Source organism: Pygocentrus nattereri, unplaced genomic scaffold (assembly GCF_015220715.1).
Source record: "Pygocentrus nattereri isolate fPygNat1 unplaced genomic scaffold, fPygNat1.pri scaffold_99_arrow_ctg1, whole genome shotgun sequence".
In the NCBI taxonomy this organism is placed as follows: domain Eukaryota; kingdom Metazoa; phylum Chordata; class Actinopteri; order Characiformes; family Serrasalmidae; genus Pygocentrus; species Pygocentrus nattereri.
The window spans coordinates 25,001-40,000 of record NW_023618307.1 but is presented as its reverse complement, the minus strand read 5'-3'; the positions used below and the strand labels follow the sequence as shown (position 1 = coordinate 40,000).

Sequence of the window (15,000 nt, the reverse complement as noted above, 5' to 3'; positions counted from 1 at the left end):
TTTGTGTGTGTGTGGTGTGTGTGTGTGTGTATGTGTGAGAGTGTTTGTGAGTGTGAGTGTGTGTATGTGAGTGTATGCATGTGAGTGTGTATGTGAGTGTGTGTCTGTATGTGTGTGTATGCGTGTGTGTGTGTGTGTGAGAGAGTGTGTGTGTGTATGTGATTGTGTGTGTGTGAGTGTGTGTGTGTGTGTGTGTGAGTGTGTTTGACTGTGTGAGTGTGTTTGTGTGTGTGAGAGAGTGTCTATGAATGTGTGTGTGTGTGTGTGTGTATGATGTGTGTATGCGTGTGTGTGTGTTTGTGTGTGAGTGTTTGTGTGTGTGTGGTGTGTGTGGACTTGTTTTCCTATTTTCATGGGGACACAACCCTGTTTACACACTAACCAAATGGGGACGCAAAACGTTATGGGGACAAAAACCATGGTCCCCATGAGGGAGACCCCTTAAAACGTGTAGCAGAGGGTATGACTAGGTGCCTCGCACTTGATTTAGCTAAAGCCCAGGAGGAAGGTTTGGAACCGAAGTGTGTGTGTGAAGCTGTGCTCCACAGCGGCCTCTGTAGTCTGGAGCTGGTTTTGCAAGGGATGGGGCCACGCCCGCTCGCTTAACACACTATGCAAGTCTAATTTATGCAAATCCGCCCTGAGGGGAACACTGCGCATGCGCACTAGTAGGTAAACAGACCTAGCGCTTAAAACGAACATGTTCAGCTGTGAAGGTAATATGAATTCCCACAAAATGTCCAGTTTTTTGGTCTGATAAACATGTATAGTACATTCCTAATGTATATTACACCATAAAGTCTATATAGAGTAATTATTAAGTCTAACAGAATTGTTAACTTAATCGTGTTTTATGTGTAATAGTGTTAACATGCTGAGCATTCAGTAAGTCAGTACAGCTACTTATTTTTGTGCAGCAGTAAAGCTAATAATTCGTAAAATGTGAGTTACAGTCATAGTTCTACAGTTTTTCAGAGTATATTCATGCATTTTTGCATTTTTATAACGTGTTTGTAAAGAGTGAAATCAGCTAACGCAGCTGCGCGAGAAAGCCACATTCTGAAGTTTTAAAATGGCGTTGTAGTTTTTTGAAGCTGCTCTCTTGGTCCGTGAACACTACGACAGGAATTCGCCGAAAACTACATTTCCCATCCTGCCTCGCTTCCTCCTGCACGGCTGTGTGGCTAATTGGTGATTTTCTCTGCTTCGTCCAAACGGACAGAAAGGTAAGGAATTCGCTATTTATGCTGGTTTGTGTTTTTTTGTGTGTTTGAAGACGTTTGTTTATCCTTAAGACTCGGGAAAGGACATGGAATTCGGTTCTTAGGCGTTAGTTTCCCGAATGAACGCTGCTAATTAGGCTAGGCTAGGCTAGCGGAGCGAGCCGGGCAGGGAGGGGCGGAGGAGCAGCGCTGACAGCTCAGCCTCGGAGCCTCGGAGCGTTCGCTGACAGCTCAGTTACACCGGCGAGTTTGGCGACTATTAAACAGCGTTTTAGACGCTAAACATATTTTTAGACGCACTGCTGTAAGGTAACATCACGTATTCCCTACGCTTCGTTTTCCCCTACACTGGCAAATTTTCCTGTCTGTGTAATAAAAACACTTTGTTGGCATTTGTCACCAATTCATATGAGGCATTATCATATGTCCTTTTCCCCATTAAATCGGTTGGCAAGACCATCTAAGCTGGGTTTGGACTTAAAATCTGTGTGATTAGTGGGCTTTTCCCCGCGGAAATTCATATAATCAGTTCATGTCTGTTTTCATGTAATTACATTTCATAAAACTTCACAGATGAAGTTTCTGTCTTATTTCTTTAAAAGTTGTGGCCCGAATGCGACCAAAGTCAAAGTGCGTATTGGTTGCTAGGCAGATTCTGCAGAGTCCAACCAATCATTAAATCGTGTATGACTTCGGGTATTTCCGCCGTAAGTACTGACAGGCGGAAAGAGCCGAACTCTGTTCGGAGCGCAGCGCTGTTACAGCCTCGCTGCCCGGGTTTCGCCCAGAGTGGGGAGGAGGGGGGAGGGGCAGAGCGCGAGAGAGCGAGCAGAGCAGCGGTGGGGGGAGGGGGTGGGGGGAGGGGAGAGAGCGCAGGGAGAGCAGAGCAGGTCAGCAGTGGGGGGAGGGGAGGGCATGGTGCTGGTGTTGGTTGAGAGGTGGTCCTGCAGTCCTGTAGTTCTGAGCACTTTCTGCAGCAGATCAGACAAACAGAACAACATGCTGAGATGTTTTACTGGGGAGCCCTTACATGTTTTAATCAGCTAGTAATTGTGTGAATCTAGTGCCTTTCCTGCACTGCAGGGCTGAAATCAGCTGTTTTTCTTAAAAACGTAGTTTCTGCACATCAGAGTCTCCAGTTTTCTAGAGCTGAAAGAACAAGAGCAGTTAAATTCTGCATGTTGCAGTACTTTTGATTGGCTGTAATAAAACTTAAATCTCAATCTTTAAACCTACTGTTTGCTTTCTCACAGAGAAGTAACGAGTAGGAAAATTTAAGGGAACCCAGGCTGTTAATACTTTCAACAGTGTATATATCCAATACTATTAAAATACTATTATGCATATTACAGTGCTATTAAATTATTATATATAAACAAGAAAGAAATGTTTATTATAAAAGAATATGGCAAATAGGCAAAGTTCCTGTATGACTAGGCCCTCATTGTCACACTGTGATGTCATGTGGTTGCATTGAGATCAGTCCTGTGGTAAATAAGACAATCAACAAGTTTGTCTCCTGAGTAATATCACGTTCTAGCTAAAGTGGGAAAGATATGATATATTGGAGGTAAATGAGAATATTAGCTTCCTGTTCCTCGCTTAGTGGACGAGAGAGAGCATCCATTTGATGTGGAAAACAATAATGGCACACAGTTTCCAAGAGTAACACCAAAGAGAGTCAGCCACCATCCCCGTTAGAACCTGTTCTATCTACTTGTTCCTCAGCAAGTGATCAGGTGACTTTTGGTCATTGACAGGTGTTCCTTAGATGTGAAAACAGCCAACTTTGATACGTGTAGCTTTACGATATATAGAATTAGAAAATGAAAGGGCAAAAGTATATCGTGAGCAAGTTTGGAAGTTCCAGAACATCATATTTTGTCAGTTATGTTTGTTGTATGTGATGACTTCACAGAGTCCCCACGATGCAGGCTTTGGTTAAATATGTGTAAATGAGAGAGATGTTGGGAAAATACTCTCAGCTAGGATAGTGTCCCCACAAGTCACATGGTCACAAAATGTGTTAAGCGTCCTCACAAAGAATGTTTAGGCCTTAATGTGTGTAAGCAGTGAGGAAACATTACATTTGCATATCTCAGTGCATGTTTTGAGTTTTACAAAGTTGTAACATGTCTTCTGCTTTATGTTTGGTCCAATGTAATAGAAGTGTTATGTGTATATGAAGTCTGTCTTTGAATTTCTTGGTTAATTTCTCAATGTACCATATTTGAACAGGTCAGGGAGGACACAGTTTCCAAGAGTAACATCAAAGAGAATCAGCCACCATCCCCGTCAGAACCTGTTCTATCTACTTGTTCCTCAGCAAGTGATCAGGTAAGCCTCTTTTGGTCATTGACAGGTGTTCCTTAGATGTGAAAACAGCCAACTTTGATACATGTTGCTTTACGATATATAGAATTAGAAAATGAAAGGGCAAAAGTATGTCGTGAGCAAGTTTGGAAGTTCCAGAACGTCATATTTTGTCAGTTATGTTTAATGTATGTGATGACTTCACGGAGTCCCCACAATGCAGGCTTTGGTTAAATATGTGTAAATGAGAGAGATGTTGGGAAAATACTGTTAGCTAGCCTAGTGTCCCCACAAGTCACATGGTCACAAAATGTGTTAAGCGTCCTCACAAAGAATGTTTAGGCCTTAATGTGTGTAAGCAGTGAGGAAACACTACATTTGCATATCTCAGTGCATGTTTGAGTTTTGCAAAGTTGTAACATGTCTTCTGCTTTATGTTTGGTCCAATGTAATAGAAGTGTTATGTGTATATGAAGTCTGTCTTTGAATTTCTTGGTTAATTTCTCAATGTACCATATTTGAACAAATCAGGGAGGACACAGTTTCCAAGAGTAACATCAAAGAGAATCAGCCACCATCCCCGTCAGAACCTGTTCTATCTACTTGTTCCTCAGCAAGTGATCAGGTAAGCCTCTTTTGGTCATTGACAGGTATTCCTTAGATATGAAAATAGCCAACTTTGATACGTGTAGCTTTATGATATATAGAATTAGAAAATGAAAGGGCAAAAGTATATCGTGAGCAAGTTTGGAAGTTCCAGAACATCATATTTTGTCAGTTATGTTTGTTGTATGTGATGACTTCACGGAGTCCCCACGATGCAGGCTTTGGTTAAATATGTGTAAATGAGAGAGATGTTGGGAAAATACTGTTAGCTAGCCTAGTGTCCCCACAAGTCACATGGTCACAAAATGTGTTAAGCGTCCTCACAAAGAATGTTTAGGCCTTAATGTGTGTAAGCAGTGAGGAAACACTACATTTGCATATCTCAGTGCATGTTTGAGTTTTGCAAAGTTGTAACATGTCTTCTGCTTTATGTTTGGTCCAATGTAATAGAAGTGTTATGTGTATATGAAGTCTGTCTTTGAATTTCTTGGTTAATTTCTCAATGTACCATATTTGAACAAATCAGGGAGGACACAGTTTCCAAGAGTAACATCAAAGAGAATCAGCCACCATCCCCGTCAGAACCTGTTCTATCTACTTGTTCCTCAGCAAGTGATCAGGTAAGCCTCTTTTGGTCATTGACAGGTATTCCTTAGATATGAAAATAGCCAACTTTGATACGTGTAGCTTTATGATATATAGAATTAGAAAATGAAAGGGCAAAAGTATATCGTGAGCAAGTTTGGAAGTTCCAGAACATCATATTTTGTCAGTTATGTTTGTTGTATGTGATGACTTCACGGAGTCCCCACGATGCAGGCTTTGGTTAAATATGTGTAAATGAGAGAGATGTTGGGAAAATACTCTCAGCCAGGATAGTGTCCCCACAAGTCACATGGTCACAAAATGTGTTAAGCGTCCTCACAAAGAATGTTTAGGCCTTAATGTGTGTAAGCAGTGAGGAAACACTACATTTGCATATCTCAGTGCATGTTTGAGTTTTGCAAAGTTGTAACATGTCTTCTGCTTTATGTTTGGTCCAATGTAATAGAAGTGTTATGTATATAGGAAGTCTGTCTTTGAATTGTGTCCTGGTCACAAAATGTTTTAAGCGTCCTCACAAAGAATGTTTAGGCCTTAATGTGCATAAGCACTTTGAGTGACAGATGTAAGCATTATAAAGCCTGTCTAAATGTCTGATTTTAATGTTGAAATCTTTTACCTCAGTCTGTAAGTTTTAGAATTCAGTTTCTTAATCTTGTTTACTGTTTGTAAATACATTTTTTATGTAATTAAGGACCAATTTTATTCCAACCAAAGATGAAAATCCAGCAGATAATCCAGGTCAATGTCTGGAGCTGAAGATTTCTGATTTGTCTCATTGTGATTCTAAAGTGTCAATATTTTTATACATAAACAGAGAACTTATCTTTTAATTACGTAGCATTTCTTGTACTTTGGTCACACTTGCTGTCTATTTGTACCATATATTTACAGAGGACTGGAAAGAACACAATATCAGAAAACAGTGCTCAAGAGAACTATCAGCTGTTGCAATCAGGACCTGTTCTGTTTGCTTGTTCCTTAGCAAGTGATCAAGTAAGTCTCTTGTGGTCATTCCCAAGTGTTTCTTAGATCTGAAAATTGCCAACAAGGTTGAAATTGAATTTAGCATCTTTACAGTATATGTAGAATTAGAAAATCAAAGGGGAAAAGTATATCTTGAGCTGTGATAATTAGACGGTCATAAAGTGTGTTAGGCGTCCTCAAAGTATTTTTGACCTTGAATTCATTTTTTTTTTAAATTTTTGTATTCACTGTTGTTGAATGGAACTATTGATGTACCTCATTAATGTAAGCTTGTCACAGTTATTACATAAACGCTAAATTTATTTGACATGATCACAATTATGTAAGTCATTAGATTTCACAGTCATTGTTACAAAAAGCAGAATTTGAACTGGGTGCATTGTGGTGAGGAAATAAATATACTTGATGACATTATGAGGCTTATGAAAACAGTTATGACTTAGAGTGAGTAATGTTTGTTTTGGTTAACAGTGCAGCTAGTTCTAAAGTTTTTAGCATGTATGATGGCAAAATTCGTTTTGATGATTTAGTTCTTTGTGGGAAAAACTCTACTCATAATTCTTTTCATAACTTATTAATCTGTAGACACTTGTGAGTATGTATATGCACACAACAGTGTAGTTTATTATTTAGCTACTAAGCAAACACAGGTTAATCAGCTAATTCAGCTACTTTTGGCTTGCATACAGTGAACAATTAAATCATTAATCACTATTATTTGTATGACAAAAGTGATCATGACGGGCCAAGATTTAACCACCTACTTTCTGAAAATCTGTTTAAAGTATGGAGTTGAAGCCTTTTGATTGTTCTCATTCTTGTCTAAAGGATAATATTCTTAAAGGGGTTTTTGTTCAATTGCATAGCATCTCTTCAGTTGTGTACTAATTCATGATTTTGTAAAATTGTACCATATATTTGCAGAGGTCTAAGAAGGACACAATTTCAGAGAGCAGTGCTCAAGAGGACTGTCTGCCATTGCAGTCCAGACCTGCTCTGTCTGCATGTTCCTCAGCAAGTGATAAGGTAAGTCTCTTGTGGTTATTCACAAGTGTTTGTTAGGCATGAAAATCACCAACTCTGAATTTTCTACAAGTGCTTCTTAGGGCACAGTACAGATTTTGCTTACTTTAAGGTCATTTTCATACTTGACTAACTTGTGTGTGTATACTTGTCAGCCTAAGTTATATACTCAATACTGAAATTGTGTAGGATTTTAAGCATACCTTGGGCTTTGCAAAGTATGTTTTATCATTATCTCACATTTTAATTCCAAAATATATAATATTACAGATGACAGAGTAGGACACAGTTTTGCTGTTTTGTCAAAGAGAATCATTAGCCACTGTCATAGTCAAGACTCCTTCTTGCTACCTGTTCTACCTATTCATGTTCAAGTCTCTCGTAGTCATGTACATTTGAACTTTACAGATGAGAAATTCCAATCCTGAGAAGATTGCATGGGTCACCCCTATGTCTCGTCAGTCAGAGCCTCTGAAGGATCACAGCAACAACAGCAGTTCTGGGCAGGTACATTTCTTTAAAAGTCATTAGTTTTTAAAAGCTTTCTGAAGTTGTAATCAGGACATGGGCTCAGCTGAACTTTTGAATGACAAGAAGTTTCTAATTACAGTATAGCACACTAACAATTCAGAATGAATGAACTTTCATACAATTCTGAGAAGAAATGTTAGAACGTAATATAGGCTCTCATATCAATGCACCTTCCCAGTCTTAGTTGCACAAATGTAACAGGCTGAAGTTAAATCATTCCATACAGTATTAAATCTACCGACAATTTAACTATGTTATGAGCATGCTTCTTTTTTACATTGATTTAACTCTGCAACTCCCTCAACAATGTTGTATGTTTTTCTTCTTTTATTGAAGAGTTCTTCGTCTGGAAATACTGATGACGAGCATGCGCGTGTACCTAAATTAAGAAGGACTAGAAGTATTCTAGTAAGTATTTCATATTCATTCCAATGCAGATAAGTTTCATTAGAATATTAATTCATAGCTTAAAATTTCAATTAATTTATGGGCATGTGCCAGTATAATGTATATGCAGTATATTGCAATGTTAAAGACACACAGTAACGCTATTGTGAACTTCAAAACATTAAAAAAGCTGCAGGCCATAGACACACAACAGCCATTATTTAACAAACTCTCACTGCCACTGCAATGTCGTGCTATGAGCACATGTTAAGGTTATTACACACCAAGCAAGATGAGGGAAAAAATTCACAATATTCAGATGTAGTCAGCAATTTATTATTATTATTAAAAATTTATTTTTGTTATATCTTCTAATTTCTATGGCAAACTGTGACATAATATAGGATGTTTATCACAATCTGGAATCGTGAAAGGAGAAGTTTTTAACATTTCAGCAGTTAAAATAGAGCTTCATGAAATATTTCGCACACCTCATATCTCCATCAATCTGTGCAAATAAGGTAAAGTAAATGCTCTTTACAGAAAGGGGTAAAAGTTTTGATCTTTAGTTGACTTAATATGATATCTCAGTGGAATTTATGTCTGGGTATTGACTAAGGGGCATTCCATATCTAATTTTCATTTTCTTTAGACGTAAGTATGCTTGATTTTGTATTTTCACCTGTTCTGTTGCTCTTTGATCAAATTGAACACCAGGTTTACTTCTAAACTGATTGGGCTGATATCCTCCTGTGAAATTCTCAAATACACCACTGAATTCCTTTTTGCCAATGCCTCTTGCAGTGAGCCAAGTCATGCCCATACTTTGACACTAGAATCATTGAGACTGAACATCGGTATGATGTTCATTCTGCATAATGTAGTGACTGTTTTACTAGACATCCTAGATCTTCCATAATTTGTACATCAGGTAGTATGGCACAAAACTAGAAACAAATTCACAGCTCTTTTCAGAATTGTGTAATTTTATTCTTGTAAAATATTTCTTTGTATATGCATAATAGTTTGGGGCCATCTCCAAACTATTCCCACGAGGTTGGGAGCATGAAACTGTCCAAAATCTTTTGGTCTGCTAAAAGCATTAAGAGTTCCTTTCACTGGAACTAAGGGGCTGAGCCCAACTCCTGAAAACAACCCCACACCACCACTGCCTTTGACGCTTTGCACCACTGCCTTTGACGCTTTGCATTGCACTTGGTGATGTAAGGCTTGGATGCAGCTGCTCGGCCATGGAAACCCATTCCATGAAGCTCTATACGCTGTTCTTGAGCTGATCTGAAGGCCACATGAAGTTTGGAGGTCTGTAGTGATTGACTCTGCAGAAAGTCGGTGACCTCTGCGCACTATGCCCCTCAGCATCCGCTGACCCCACTCTGTCGTTTTACGTGGCTGACCACTTTGTAGCTGAGTTGCTGTCGTTCCCAGTCGCTTCCACTTTGTTATAATCCCACTGACAGTTGACTGTGGAATATTTAGTAGTGAGGAAATTTCATGACTGGACTTGCTGCACAGGTGGCGTCCGATCACGGTACCACGCTGGAATTCACTGAGCTCCTGAGAGCGACCCATTCTTTCACTAATGTCTGGAGAAGCAGTCTGCAGGCCTAGGGGCTCGGCTTTATACACCTGTGGCCATGGAAGTGATTGGAATACCTGAATTCAATGATTTGGATGGGTGACTGAATACTTTTGGCAATATGGTGTATATTATATTGGAATCCCAATTCAGTAGTCATGTGTCTTTCAGCAATCCATGAAAAAAGTAAATATTCAGAAAATCATGCAGGAGACAAATACTTGTCATATAGGCTTGGTTTATGAATTTGCCTTTTAATTTCTGATGTTCTGATGCATTTCAAAAATTACCCTTGTAATATTGATTTTTAGATGAGAGGGTTTGTTCCTGAAGATTCAGATGAGCTATTTGATTCTACTTTAGACAGTGGAGAGGAGTACGTCCTTGACTCTAGAGATGAAGGGAACAAAAGTAGTTCAGAGAGTAGTACCTCCCGTAAACCAGTGAAATGGAGGTGTCTGTCTTCTGTGGATGAAGCTACCCCCTCTAATCTTGTCCCTCATAGCACATCTTCAGGTGTCATGGGTGTTACAGAGAGAAGCAACCTTGAAGTTATGGATCTAAATAAAAGTCCTGAAGTGATAGAGAATGATGGAGTCTGCAGCAGTTCTGAGCCTGTTAGGACCACATACAGTGGGTTGCAAAAGTATTCATACCCCTTGAACTTTTCCATATTTTGTCACATTACAACCACAAACATAAATATATTTCACTGGAATTTAATGTGAAAGACCAACACAAAGTGGTATACAATTGTGAAGTGGAAAGAAAATTATACATGAATCAAAACATTTTTTACAAATAAAAAACTAATAAGTGCGACGTGCAAAAGTATTCAGCCCCCCTGAGTCAATACTTTGTGGAGCCACCTTTTGCTGCAATTACAGCTGCAAGTCTTTTAGGGTATGTCTCCACCAGCTTTGCACATCTAGTGACTGAAATTCTTGCCCATTCCTCCTTGCAAAACAGCTCAAGCTCAGTCAGATTGGATGGAGAGCGTTTGTGAACAGCAGTTTTGAGATCTTGCCACAAATTCTCAATTGGGTTTAGGTCTGGACTCTGACTGGGCCATTCTAACACATGAATATTCTTTTTTTTAAACCACTCCATTGTAGCTCTGGCTTTATGTTTAGGGTCGTTGTCCTGCTGGAAGGTGAACCTCCGCCCCAGTCTCAAATCTTTTGCTGACTCCAACAGGTTTTCTTCCAAGATTGCCCTGTATTTGGCTCCATCCATCTTCCCATCAACTTTGACCAACTTCCCGGTCCCTGCTGAAGAGAAGCACCCCCAGAGCATGATGCTGCCACCACCATATTTGACAGTGGGGATGGTGTTTTCAGAGTGATGTGCAGTGTTATTTCTCCGCCACGCATAGCGTTTTGCATTGTGGCCAAAAAGTTCTATTTTGGTCTCGTCTGACCAAAGCACCTTCTTCCACATGTTTGCTGTGTCCTCAACATGGCTTCTGGCAAACTGCAAACGGGACTTCTTATGGTTTTCTTTTAACAATGGCTTTCTCCTTGCCACTCTTCCATAAAGACCACATTTGTGTAGTGCACGACTAATTGTTGTCCTGTGGACAGTTTCCCCCACCTGAGCTGTGGCTCTCTGCATTTCATCCAGAGTCACCATGGGCCTCTTGGCTGCCTCTCTGATCAGTGATCTCCTTGTTCGGCCTGTAAGTTTAGGTGGACGGCCTTGTCTTGGCAGGTTTACTGTGGTGCCATACTCTTTCCATTTCCGGATGATGGATTGAACAGTGCTCCGTGAGATGTTCAAAGCTTGGGAAATCTTTTTATAACCTAAGCCTGCTTTAAACTTCTCCAAAACCATATTCCTAACCTGTCTGGTGTGTTCTTTGGACTTCATGATGCTGTTTGCTCCCCAATATTCTCTTAACCAACATCTGAGGCCGTCACGGAGCAGCTGTATTTGTACTGAGATTAGATTACACACAGGTGGACCCTTTTGAGTCATTAGCAGTCATCAGGCAACTTCTGAATGCAATTGGTTGCACTCAGGGAAAAGGGGGCTGAATACTTTTGCACGTCGCACTTATTAGTTTTTTATTTGTAAAAAATGTTTTGATTCATGTATAATTTTCTTTCCACTTCACAATTGTATACCACTTTGTGTTGGTCTTTCACATTAAATTCCAGTGAAATATATTTATGTTTGTGGTTGTAATGTGACAAAATATGGAAAAGTTCAAGGGGTATGAATACTTTTGCAACCCACTGTACCTTATCATTATCAAGTACAGATATCTGATAAAGTGGCCGATAGGTGTACACAGCAACACTGCTGTGCCTGTTGCATTGGCATAGGTCAGGGTCACTGGTATGACAAGTAAAATGAAACAGTTGGTATGAAAGCTATGCTGAAAAAAATTCTCTCTTAAAACTGTAGATGTGGAAACAAAACTCACTAAGCAGCAACAATGGCAGAGCCAGGCAGAACACTATTTCACTGTATTTCCTACCTGATTACATGTCATCAGAAAAACAGGAACATCTTCTAAATTATCTGTCTTTTACATTTTTGCACTGAATTAATTAAAGGAATAGTGTAATCTAGTGTAAATAAAATTGTCATTCAACACAAAATAAAGATATGAAGTTAAATCGCCTAAACCTCATGTTTTAGTGACCACAGTAAACAGATTTTATATTATTTTTTGCCACTGGTCATTGCTTAAACGGACTATATGACACATTTAATTGTTTTTTTTTTTTTTTCTTGAGGTCTACTTATTACTTGAGTGGTCAAAATCATTTCTACATGACCATTTCCCAACCCAGCCTCTTTCTTTTAAACAAAATTAAACAGGTTTTTGTTTCTATGCCTCTAAGATTGAAATATGATCAGTTATCTCTGTTCAGATTAGATTGTGCTTTGCACCTCATTCAGAAGTGAAAGACTTTTTAGAACCTCAGTGTAAATAGGCAGTAAGCTGAATAGGTTGGTTCCTGTGATGCAGAACCTGAATTCAAAACTGGCTGTTCTTGCAGCATAGTTTCCATATATTATGGAGCCCTGGAGGGGACGGAGGAAAAAAAATAAACTTGAGAGAACATTTTGCAGTTCGTACACACGTTTTTCTTTTATTTGTGGTTACGATTTCTTAAATCGTTCCCTCATTTCTTTTAATCGTGGTCATGTTTTCTTTTTAACTCAACATGCGTTATTTGGTTTTTTGATTTGTGCACAAAGTAATGTAATAGACACAAGCTGCTAATATGTCCCTGAGACTGTCTGACTGGTTTTTATATGTTAGAGTGATGAGATAATGAACAGAAATGCTCATTAGGTCTGATTGTGATTTGGGTAGTTAAGGAAAAGTGTAAGTGTTGAGGAAAGTGTAGTTCTCCTTCACAGCAAATGGCCCACGGTGTTTCTGCTCCTGCATCAAGCTGCGGTGTTAGAGACCATCACACAATTACAGGACAAAATAATCAGCATTTCATTTCATTTACATCTAATCCATAGATCTATTAATCTCTCTCACCATTTGACCTCATCCCACATGAACGTTTCTGTGTGTGTTTGAGTTTGTTGAAATGACTCTGATCGTTTCTTCCTGTAATTGTGTGATGATCTCTAACACCACAGCTTGACTTTTCAAGCAACGTGTGAGCTACAGTTAGTAATGGTACACATATGTAATGCATCTGTATAGTATGATTACTGATAAAATGGCCAGACAGTGTTAATACCCGGTACTAAACTGGCAGATCATTTTAAAGCCACAAATTGTCAGAAAATTGATTTTTAACACTCCTAGTATACTTTGTTCTTTTGCTGTTGTTTGTCTTATTAACTTTTGTGAGTGATGATTATCAGCGGTTCTTATGCTTGCATCTGAAGTTTTAAATACCAATGTAATGTCCACACAAAATAATTTTAATAATTTCTTGAGAAATTATTGAGAGTTCAACAACATGATTGAAACAGTTCAACAAATTCACTATTTACTTAATCACTGTTCTGTGTTTTCCTTTATAATAATATTTATTTCTCATACTTAGGTAAAACACATGCACAGAAAAGAAGAAAAGCTTGGGAAGTGATTGAGATCCAGGCCGTGGAAACACACCTGAAAAACTTTATCAGTTCATGCCGTGTCCCAGGGAAGCTACCTTGCGAACAGTGCAAAAGAGCTGAGCCTTCAGCGCTTAAAAACAGAGATTGGCAGAGTGTCAAATTCTATGTTCACAATTGCGTTGTGGCTTACAAGAGAGATTTGAGCCACAATTTGTTTTTTTTTTGTTTTGTTTATTTCATTTGAAAAACATGTAAATACACTGATAAGGCATAACATTCTGACCACCTGCTCGTTTCTACACAATGTCCACTTTATCAGCTCCACTTACTGTATAGCTGCACTCTGTAGTTCTACAGTTACAGACTGTAGTCCATCTGTTTCTCTGATACTCTGTTACCCTGTTCTTCAGTGGTCAGGACCCCCGTGGACCCTCACAGAGCAGGTACTGTTTGGGTGGTGGGTCATTCTCAGCACTGCAGTAACACTGATGTAGTGGTGGTGGTGTGTTAGTGTGTGTTGTGCTGGTCTGAGTGGATCAGACACAGAAGCGCTGCTGGAGTTTTTAAACACCTCAGTATCACTGCTGGACTGAGAATAGTCCACCAACCAAAAATATCCAGCCAACAGCGTCCTGTGGGCAGCACCCTGTGGGCAGCATCCTGTGGGCAGCGTCCTGTGACCACTGATGAAGGACTAGAGGACGACCAACACAAACTGTGCAGCAGCAGATGAGCTGTCGTCTCTGACTTTACATCTACAAGGTGGACCGACAAGGTAGGAGTGTCTAATAGAGTGGACAGTGAGTAGACACAGTGTTTAGGGGGCTAACAAAGTATCAGAGAAACAGATGGACTACAGTCTGTAACTGTAGAACTACAAAGTGCAGCTATACAGTAAGTGGAGCTGATAAAATGGACAATGAGCATAGAAACAAGGAGGTGGTCAGAATGTTATATCTGATTGGTGTATACGTGTAAGAGCTGACTTTTCCAAATAAAAAATAAAAAGGTTTTGGCACACTGTTCACAATCGCATTGTTGCTTTCATGTGTTCTAAATTTAAAAGGACAAAAATAAGTTCAAGTTTTGTAGGGCAGTGAAAATGGTATATGGGCATGTAGTAGTTCTTTGTCCATTGAAGCTAAAAACTGTCTAAAGCGCTCTAGACTAAATCACAGTGCTATAGACTAGGATTGTGTTATGTGAATACAAAATACATTTATTTGACTGGAAAAAAAAGGAATAATTTGTTAAACCAAGATGGCTGTCTTGTGTATGCACTTAAAGAAACTACAAATATTTTGAGTTACATTTGGAGTTTAATGATTTTAAATGTCCCCCTGATGTTATTTAACTGATCTGTGTGTATGCAAATTCGGTCCCAAGTACCGTCCTCAGGAAGTTATAATAATCACAGAATTTCTGTGTTATGCAAATTTAGTCCCAAGTCCCCATTTGGCAGAATCAGAACACACTGGGAAACTTACTTGGTTAAATCAAAAATCTGAGATGATCTTGGTGTTTCTTAATTTTAATTATACTTGCATGATTTTTTTCATGTCTGTAGGACCACGGGAAAGTGGTGTCCCCGAATAGCATGTCCCTGACTGGTGTCCCCCTTAAGAGATAATTACAAGTATGTGTGTGTGTGTATGTGTGAGTGAGTAGTGTGTGTGAGTGTGTGTG

At 39.2% G+C, this 15,000-nt stretch overlaps 1 protein-coding gene and 1 long non-coding RNA gene across 3 annotated transcripts in view; one reads left to right on the top strand and one right to left on the bottom strand.

The window, feature by feature from the left end:
* LOC119263034 (ribonuclease inhibitor-like) overlaps positions 1-15,000 on the bottom strand; it is a 33,191-nt gene that overhangs the window by 8,662 nt on the left and 9,529 nt on the right. The window lies entirely within an intron of this gene.
* On the top strand, positions 2,368-13,319 carry LOC119263035. Its single transcript, XR_005130056.1, has 8 exons — positions 2,368-2,962; positions 3,467-4,161; positions 4,669-4,762; positions 5,640-5,741; positions 6,657-6,758; positions 7,164-7,262; positions 7,623-7,694; positions 13,299-13,319. It is a non-coding gene; the product is annotated as an uncharacterized LOC119263035 (long non-coding RNA).